The 9,983-nt window shown below is 48.4% G+C and overlaps 1 protein-coding gene across 5 annotated transcripts in view; it reads left to right on the top strand.

Annotated features, from left to right (window-relative positions):
* LOC135921857 (uncharacterized) overlaps positions 1-9,983 on the top strand; it is a 203,794-nt gene that overhangs the window by 6,864 nt on the left and 186,947 nt on the right. The window contains exon 2 of one of the 5 annotated variants that reach the window (XR_010570654.1): positions 3,551-4,136. The exons of the other annotated variants lie outside the window; for them this stretch is intronic. The gene's annotated coding sequence lies outside the window, so the exon portion shown is untranslated. Of the gene's footprint in view, positions 1-3,550; positions 4,137-9,983 lie in introns of those variants that run through there. 5 annotated transcript variants of the gene reach the window in all.

Below are 9,983 nucleotides of genomic sequence, written 5' to 3'. Positions count from 1 at the left end.
CGGCATTCATAATAGATGTCGCATATAAATGCATATCAGAAGTAAATGGCTTGGCCTGCAAACGGCGTGTGCCATGGTGGAACGACGATTGTAGGATCGCTCGTAAAAAACAACAGGGCGTGGGGGTTGCTACGCGCTTCTCCCACTGCAGAAAATCTAGTCAACTTTAAAAAAGTAAAATCCGAAGGCAGGCGAACCCGCCGACAGGCCAGACGAGAAAGTTGGCAGAAGTTTCTATCAAGTATTAACTCGTTCAGAGATGAGGCGAAAGCCTGGAACAGGGTCAATAGGATAAGAGGGCGACAAGCACATGCACTCCCTTTGGTAAACACAGAAGGCGATACCCTACAAGATCAGGCGGACTCACTTGGGGAGCACTTTGAGAGCGTGTCAAGTGCCAACCATTACTCGCAATCCTTTCTGAAATATAAACAAATAGAAGAATGTAAGCCACTCATGAGAAAATGTCAACAGAATAAACCATACAATTGTCCTTTTAGCATTGCCGAGTTGAGAGCTGCCTTGAGCGCATGCAAGAGCTCTGCCCCGGGATCTGACAGAATCATGTATGAAATGATCAAGAACTTACATAAAGACACCCAACTTACACTACTCACACTTTTCAACACCATCTGGGATGCAGGGTACCTTCCAACCGCGTGGAAGGAAGCCATTGTAGTCCCTGTTTTGAAACAAGGCAAAGACCCTTCCTCAGTGGCAAGTTACCGCCCGATAGCCCTCACAAGTTGCGTTTGTAAGGTGTTCGAAAAAATGATAAATCGGCGACTCATCTTTTTCCTTGAACAGAGCAAAATTCTTGATCCTTATCAGTGCGGCTTCCGAGAAGGACGCTCCACAACTAACCACCTTGCACGTGTAGAAGCAAATATCCGGGACGCATTTGTACACAAACAATTCTTCTTATCCATATTCCTCGATATGGAGAAGGCGTACGATACGACGTGGCGTTACGGAATCTTAAGAGACTTGTCAGAAATGGGCATCCACGGTAATATGTTTAATATAATAAAAAGCTACCTGTCAAATCGTACCTTCCGGGTAAAAGTCGGCAATGCACTCTCACGTCCTTTTACGCAAGAAACGGGTGTACCCCAAGGAGGCGTGCTCAGCTGCACGCTATTTATCGTGAAGATGAATACGCTTCGTGCTTCACTACCACCCGCCATCTTTTACTCTGTCTACGTGGACGACATTCAAATAGCTTTCAAATCTTGTAACCTCGCAGTCTGCGAGAGACAGGTACAGCATGGCCTGAACAAAGTGTCAATGTGGGCAGACAAGAATGGGTTTAAGATCAATCCTAACAAAAGCTCTTGTGTTCTTTTTACAAGAAACAGAGGACTTATCCCAGATCCTTGCATAGAACTGCGTGGACAACAGATACCTGTAAACAAAGAACACAAATTTCTAGGTGTCATACTTGACTACAGACTCACCTTCGTCCCCCACATTAAACATCTCAAAGAAAAGTGTCTAAAAACAATGAACATAATCAAACTTCTATCCCAGACTACGTGGGGTAGTGACAGGAAGTGCTTAATGAATCTCTATAAAAGCCTCATTCGATTACGACTAGACTATGGCGCCGTGATTTACCACTCTGCCGCCCAAAGCGCACTAAGGATGCTAGACCCAGTCCACCATCTAGGAATCCGACTGGCCACTGGCGCTTTCAGAACGAGTCCCATACAAAGTTTATATGTAGAATGAAATGAGTGGTCACTTCATCTGCAGAGAACATACATCAGCCATACATATTTTCTGAAAGTCCACTCAAACCCCCAACATCCCTGTTATAATACCATTAATGACATGACATGTGCTACACTCTTTCGCAATCGTCCGTCCGTAAGACAGCCTTTCTCGCTGCGTGTGAGGGAGCTTAGCGAAGAAATGCACGTTCCACTCCTCGAGCTTCGCCTAATGCATCCAGGCAAGCTGCTACCTCCTTGGGAGTGGCAGCTCATACAATGTGATATATCGTTCGTGGAAGTCACAAAGCATGCTCCAGAGATTGAAATCAAGATGCATTTCCGGGAACTCCAGCACAAATACTCCTGCACGGAGTTCTACACAGACGCATCAAAGTCACGCGACGGGGTATCCTATGCAGCCGTCGGTCCATCCTTCTCGGAATCCGACGTACTGCACCCGGAAACTAGTATCTTTACGGCTGAGGCCTACGGACTGCTGTCGGCCGTAAAGCATATAAATAAATCACAGCTCCAGAAATCAATTATATATACGGACTCCCTCAGTGTTGTGAAGGCCTTGATGTCTTTCTGTAATCACAGAAATCCAGTATTCAATGATCTCTACTCCGCACTGTGCAAAGCATATGTATCTAACCAACATGTGATCATATGCTGGGTACCTGGACATAGGGGCATCGAGGGAAACGTTCTAGCCGACCAGATGGCCACATCAATCTCATTGCATGCAGTTAATCCTACTGCTTCGGTCCCTGTCACAGACCTGAAGCCTTTCTTAAGAAGGAAACTACGAAGCCACTGGCAACGCATGTGGGACGAAGAAATCAATAATAAACTGCATGTAATAAAGCCACAATTAGGTTTCTGGCCTCCTGTAACAAAATCCCGCAGGACAGATGTCCTATTCTGCCGTCTTAGAATAGGACACACTTTTGGAACACATAACTTCTTGCTCACGGGAAACGAGCCTCCAACCTGCAGTAGGTGCGGGGAGAGGCTGACCGTCCTCCACGTCCTACTGGAGTGTCGGGAAGCCGAATATGAAAGAAAGAAACATTTTCCCTTAGCATACCGACAGCACATCCCCCTTCATCCTGTTATGTTACTCGGCCCAGAACCTTTATTTGACACCAACGCAGTACTAAGCTTTCTGAAAAGATGTTGTCTTGCATATTTTTAGCCCCACATGTTCGTAGCGGGTCCTCTCTCCAGAGGATGCCGCTGCGATAATTATTTTGAATAGCACATGCCTCTAGGCCCTTATGGTTCAAGGGCTCTGGCGAGGCAGTAGTGCTGTAAGCAATTTAACATCTCGCACATTTTAAACATTGCATCATTCTTTTACGATGGATTTTAAAGTTCATAGTATTCGTCATCAGTAATCGCCATAATTTTATAGCACGTAGATTTTACGCACTTTACAGCGACTATTTTAGGCCACTTTACAGCCAAGTCACATCTTCCATAATACATCCTTAACACTACCACCAGTCATGGCGCTCTTTGGCCAAACCTGGCCCTTGCGCCACAAAACAACACACATCATCATTCTTAGCATCGTGAAACACGGCTCGATGGCTCCAAGATAGATCGCGGTTTTGAAACTTTCACGATTCTTAAGTTTCGGTGAACAAGTTCCTTGGCGCGAAATCCACCTTCGGAAAGCGTAGGGACTGTCGAATAAAAGCGTCCGTTGCAAAGGCGGTAGCAGTCGAGAGGAGCACGTTTTTCCTGGAACCAACTCTACGATGTGAAATTTGGGCTCCTTACAGAAAAGATTCCCTAACGAAGTGCCCTCCCGATTTGTTCTCTCGCAGAGTTCCCGAAGAAACTGGAGAAGCAGCGTGGCAGCAGCGAGAGAACCCGGCTGCCAACAGAGTCCATAAGTGTGACGTGTGTCGGTTCGGTTTCGCCGACGCGGAGGCCCTGGAAGAGCACGTCTTTGACCACTGGCTTGGGAAAAACCACAACTGCTCCAAGTGTGGGAAACTGTTTATGAAGAATTACCAGCTCACGAGTCATTTAGGTACGCACGGCGAACCGTCCTTTGAGTGCGGCGTGTGCGGCAAGAAATATCATACCAAAGGTGCCTGCAGGAAGCACATGCGTTCATGCCGCGTAGGGGCACAGGACCGAGAAGCCGTCGAAGGGTCTCATCCTTAACAAGGCAGCACCCGCCACGAAAGGGGTCGAGCACGCCGTCAAGTAGTGTCGCCCCTGACGGTGGCATCGGCATCGGTGCGGCCGGAAGTTCGCCCGGGAGGAGTGACTTCCCTGGATGTCACCCTGCCGCCAAGACGTGTCGTGTGCCTTGGTAGAAGAACTTGCTGTCTGGGCCTCAACTATTTTAGCTGTGCGCTAACTTCATGACAAACAAAATTGGGCTAATTTTATTCCTTGTGACTACGGCTGAAGAATGGCTGCGAATAAAGTTCTTACAGTGGTTATCTCGAGGAATACTGTGCGCCATCTATGTGGTTTTCTTCGAAGAGCGCAGCCGTTCTTCGCAATCCTCCAGCCATGGGTAAAATAAATTTATACGCCTCCTGGATTGAAGAAAAGAGAGAGATATCGTTGGAAATAATAGTAATAAGGATAGTCATATCACCAACATTATCAGCCTTGCTATGCCCACTGCAGGGCAAAGGCCTCTCCCATACTTCTCCTACAACCCCGGTCATGTACCAATTGTGGCCATGTCGTCCCTGCAAACTTCTTTGTCTCATCCGCCCACCTAACTTTCCACCGCCCCCTGCTACGCTTGCCTTCCCTAGGAATCCAGTCCGTCAGCATTATTGACCATCGGTAATCTTCCCTCCTCATTATATGTCCTGCCCATGCCCATTTCTTTTTCTTGATTTCAACTACGATGTTATTTACTCGCATTTGTTCCCTCACCCAGTCTGCTCTTTTCTTATGCCTTAACGTTACACCAGTCATTCTTCTTTCCATTGCTCGTTGCGTCGTCCTCAATTTAGGTAGAACCCTTTTCGTAAGCCTCTAGGTTTCTGCCCCGTAGGTGAGTACTGGTAAGACACGGCTATTATACACTTTTCTCTTGAGGGATAATGGCAACCTGCTGTTAATGATCTGAGAATGCCTGCCAAACGCACGCCAGCCCATTCTTATTCCTGATTATTTCCGTCTGATGATCCGGATCCGCCGTCACTACCTGCCCTAAGTAGATGTATTCCCTTACCACTTCAAGTGCCTCACTACGTACAGTGAAAGCTCGTTAATTCGAACTTCAATAATTCGAATTTATGGATAATTCGAACTGTACGATATGGTCCGGCCAAGCTCCACAGAAGTCTATGTATACAAAAGTCCGTTAATTCGAACGCCAGAAGGTTCCCTCACGGATAATTCGAACTACGCTCGCCTGGCACACGGCCAGAGAAACGCGCCTACTGCCTACACACAAGGCTGTATTGCCTCCGAAACGGAGAGAACGGCGAGAGAAGGCAAAATCGGAAAAAAATCTAACCGACGCGGGGTCAGCCAGAAGGCAGCGGCGGCTGCCGCCTCCCCGTTCTACGTAACCTCCGAGATTTCTTGGCCGTTGCGAATCTCGGAGGCTTTGCAAATTTTGTACAGCTGCTAATGTTGTGCGTAGATGGCACTGCAAGCTCCAAAACACAGGGAATCAAGAACGTCGCAACTGCGCTTGCAATCAAGAACCAACGAATCAGGGCTTTCGCCACCTTCACATGTTCAGCGTCTTTGTCTCGGCAGTCTTCATCGGTTGCGCACCTCTGTTTTCAGCGTAGGAGGTATCGGCCGTCGCGATTCATAGTGATGGTGTTAAGCCTCGGCTAACGTTCGTTTCGGTGGACATCGGTGGTGTGGCACAGTCGGACCCGGAGCTTCGACTTGAAGATGGCGTGTGCCGCGCGCACACGCCATCATTTTCTGACACGCCAAATTTCTGACATGCCCTACAGCTTCCAAATCGCAGTGCACTGTTGCCCTCCTTCACTTTCGTTAGTTCGAACTTTCGTTAATTCGAACTGAAGCGGCCTCCCCTTGCGGTTCGAATTAATGAGCTTTTACTGTATCGTAAATTGTTGTTCTCTTCCGAGACTGTTAGACATTACTTTGGTTACTAAACTAAAGGGTAGGGATAGTTAGATGTGTCACACGAAAAGAACCGCGACTTCTGACCGGATGTGACTGAGTGGACGGGACGAGCGGTAGTCGGTAAAGTAGAGTTCTTTATAGCGAAGTTGAGAAAAGGGCCGCCCTAATATTCTTGAGCCTTGCTGGTGACATTATCAACAGTTTTGTCGTCCTGTATTGTAAAAAACTGTTAAAATGGTACACATTTGTTCGATGATGGAAGCTTAAGACTCTGCCCGAAAACACGTGATGCTCAAAGCGGAAAAATAGCTACACTTGTTGGCTTATCTCATGCAAGTAACTAATGATCAAAGAAGACATTGCTGTGGCTAATTTACTTTATTGATGATGCTTCATTGGCATCCCCTTCATAACGATGTGGAGACAGTCACCTAGTGTACTTGGTTTGCTCAGGTGTACTGTACGTGCTTTCATTCCAATCTCATTGTATAAGTCTCGAAAATAATTTTCTTTCTCAAAGCTTCTCCATCTGCTTTATCGCCACGTAGACATGCAACGAATCAGGTCGCATCAATTTCCTTTCTGCTTACACCTAAACTCTTAACGTCTCTTGGTTATCGCCATTGGGGGGGGGGGGGGTTGATGCTTCCAGCCATATTAGCGTTGAATATCCATTTACACTGAGAGCATGCCTTGATTTTGTTTTTTTGCTTAGGCACTCTGTTAATCGGTTGGTTTGTGGATGGCAGGCGGCTGCCTTCCGATCAGCCGTTCTCCTTCGAAGCAAGACGTGATCTAACAGTGCAGCCGTGAATGGGGTTGCTCGGCCCGCTATTACGACGGTTGGTGCGTCATGTCGCAGCACAAAGTGCTCAATGAAAAAGTGCCCCACCTCGGCTGCTGTGTTTCTGTGGATCGGCTTTGTTTTAGAGTAACGTGTGGGATAGTCGGTTGGGACACTAACAAAGGGATTCCCCACAGCGTAAGTAGGTAGCGGGCCGAAAATGTCCATTCCGATTGCATCAAATGGTCTTCGAGGAACCTGGACGGGCCGTAGGAAGCCGGCTGGTTTCGAGGGAGGCGACTTATGCCCACGGCAGTCGAGACAAGAGCAAACGTGATATTTCACGATGCTCGTAAGCATCGGCCGGTAGTATCTTTACTGCACTCTGGCCAATGTTTGCATCTAGCCTAAATAACCAGAAGTCGCCTCATTGTGACAGGTTTGAAGTACTTCACTACGAAGGGCTGTAGGAATGACTGGCATATAGGCGGACCAACTCTAAGAAAAGTTTCTTTTGTAACGGACTTCCGCCTGTAAACGAAACTATAACAGTCATTTTGGGAAAACTGTAGGCGGCTTCACAGAACTTCCCCCTAAGTAACTAATTAGGTCAATCAACTCAGGGTCATCCCGTTGTTGTTGCGCGAGGGCGGATGTGTCCAGAACCCAAAGAAATGCTGAGTCATCTTCGGGTGGAGCAGGCAACTCTATGGGCGACAGGTTTTCGTTTCCCCGACTCTTACATGACAGTCAGGTCGAACTCTTGTAGGCTCGAACGCGCTAATCGTCCCGAAGGATCTTTAAGGTTTGTCAACCAACAGACTGAATGGTGCTCGCTAATAACTATGGAGTGGCGGCCACACAAATATGGCTCAAATTTCGTAACCGCTGATACCATGGCGAGGCATTCTTTCTCAGTTGTGGAGTAATTAGCCTCCGTGCGTAAGACTGTTCTACTTGCATAGGCAAGCACCCTTCATTTGTCCTCCTGCCGCTGCACAAGTGCCACTCTGAAGCAAACATTGCTGACATCAGTGTGGATCAATGTAAGAGCCTCATCAAATGGAGCAAGCACTCGAGGTGTCTTGAGACATTGCCGCAATTCGTCGATTGCACCTTGCTCTTCGTCACCCCATACACAAGCAACCTCGTCTCTCGTGAGGCGAGTTAACCGCGACGCAATGCAAGGAAAGTCCGCACTAAACCGCGGTAATAGGCACAGGGGCCGACGCAGTGCCTGACAGCCTTTTTATCGGATGGCGTGGGAAGCTCTGCGACGGCGGCAAGTTTTATGCGAAGCGTATTACGAGAGCTCAACCCAGCTCCTCAGGCGCGGCGGTGTCGCCTTCAATACCACGTGGCAACGTGACGTCACGACAGAGGAGAAACGGGGCTCCAACTCGCGCCGTCGCTCGCGGCGTCGCCCCCCGCATCGGACGCGGTGAGCGTCGAGCAACGCAGCGTTCGGCGCGACAACGAAATGTGCGCCTGAGCAAGCGCCGCACGCCTGAGCCGACGCCGACGACACCTGCGGCTTTTCTGCGACACGAGCTCCCTAACGCTGTCGCGTTAAAATAAAAGCTAGTATGCTTCGCATCCTGGGCTTAACCTTAGCTAAGCCACAGCCACTTTTTTCAGGATCATGGCAGACACCTGCGTCGATGACGACGTGACTAGCACGCTGTAGTTCCACGAAGCCAAAGAGGCACTTCTCCGGCTTCGTAGTGAGACCGGTGGTCCGCATGGGCTGCAGAACCACTTCAAGCAGTTCGAGGTGTTCTTCAAACGTAGCGGACAACACGGTGACTACTTCGAGGTACACTAAGCAGTTTTTTAATGTGGGACCTGAAAACACAGTAATGAGGCGTTGGAACGTATCAGGGGCAGAGCCCAAGCCGAAAAGCAAGACCTTAAATTTGTGTAGGAAGTCCTGCGTCACAAAACAGTTTTGTCAAGGTCTCTCCGGTCTACTTCCATTTTCGAATATCCTCTTTTGAAGTCCATTGAAGAACGTGCGTGTCGAAGCCTGTTGCATATACAGGGAAGCAGGTACACGTCCTTCTTTGTCATTTGATTTTGTTTTCCGTAGTCCACACAGAAACGCAGGCTGCCGTCTTTGTTCTTGACTAGAAGTTCAGGAGATGCCCAGAAACTCATTGATGGTTGGATCACTTCGTCTTGAAGCGTTGTGGTCACTTGTGTTATGGCTTCACGTTCTCTGGGAGTACACGATAAGGATTTGGCGAATTGGCCTAGCCGTATGCTCTGTGAGCATTCGGTGCTCGGTTGGAGGCCTCCGACCGACGCTAGACGTCGGCGCAAAGAAGTAGTTGAACTTGGCCGATACCGTAAGAATCCGTTCTCGTTCATGCTGCGACAAAGCAGTGCTTACGTCAAGTACAGGAGCTGGGGCTTGCGTAGGCGCTTCTTCGAGTAGCGAACAGCAGCCGTTGCAGATTCACGGCAGCAGCTTTGAATGTATAAACATCCCCAACACGATCAAAATAAGCAACAGCCGTGCCCTATGCACGGTGCCGTTATTCTGTGCTAAAGTTTCTTAGCAACAGATTCATGCACGTAGTCCACGATTCCTCATGCGACTGGGATACCATGAGTAAACAACGTGGGTATTGGCCGGCAACTCCTTCGTAATAAAACGGTGCGTTACATGCTGCCGAAAGATGTGCATATTCGAGCTGGGATAACGACGTCGTCTTCTGTTAGACGAAAGGAGCTGTGTGGCGGCGATAAGCAATGGACTGCCAGGGCTCTTGAAAAACGTCACCATGTGGTCTGGGATGATAATTACGGTGTGATATACTTTTAGGAAATTAATTTCAATATTCAAATCTTTACAGGACACAGGAAGAACGAGGAAAGGGGTCGTGAAAGAAGAATGCCCGATGGTAATTCTTGCAGTAGATATTCCAGTAGGCAAAAGTAATTGGCCGCCTGCCGTCCTTATGTGAGTCCATGGAGTCTTTCCTCATTTGAGACGGAGGTCGAGTTCCTCACTCATTATATAGAAGTCGGCACCAGTGTCGACTAACGCTGTCACCAGCTAGCCGCCCATCCGCGAAAACATCAATGTTGGCCCTCACAATTTCTTGGGTGTCGGTGTTTATCGGCTTCACGGCGTTCTGCAGGGTGAGTGTTGGGGGCATTTGACTGTCTTGCGGAGGGCCTTCTACCTTACCCCTTAATTGTTCAACGAAAGCACGCTATAGAGCAGCACGATATCACTGCGCAAGCGCTCCGTCCCGTGAACACTTCCAAGCACCAACCTTGATTGTGGTTTTTCTAAAGCAATTGCATATCACGCAAGCATTATACCTGCAAGTTTCCAGGTCACCAACATCCCCGAGACACCACCATGGACATTGCCA

Source organism: Dermacentor albipictus, chromosome 9, assembly GCF_038994185.2.
Source record: "Dermacentor albipictus isolate Rhodes 1998 colony chromosome 9, USDA_Dalb.pri_finalv2, whole genome shotgun sequence".
NCBI classification, from domain to species: domain Eukaryota; kingdom Metazoa; phylum Arthropoda; class Arachnida; order Ixodida; family Ixodidae; genus Dermacentor; species Dermacentor albipictus.
The sequence above is the reverse complement of the archived record's forward strand: the minus strand, read 5'-3'. Positions and strand labels throughout refer to the sequence as shown.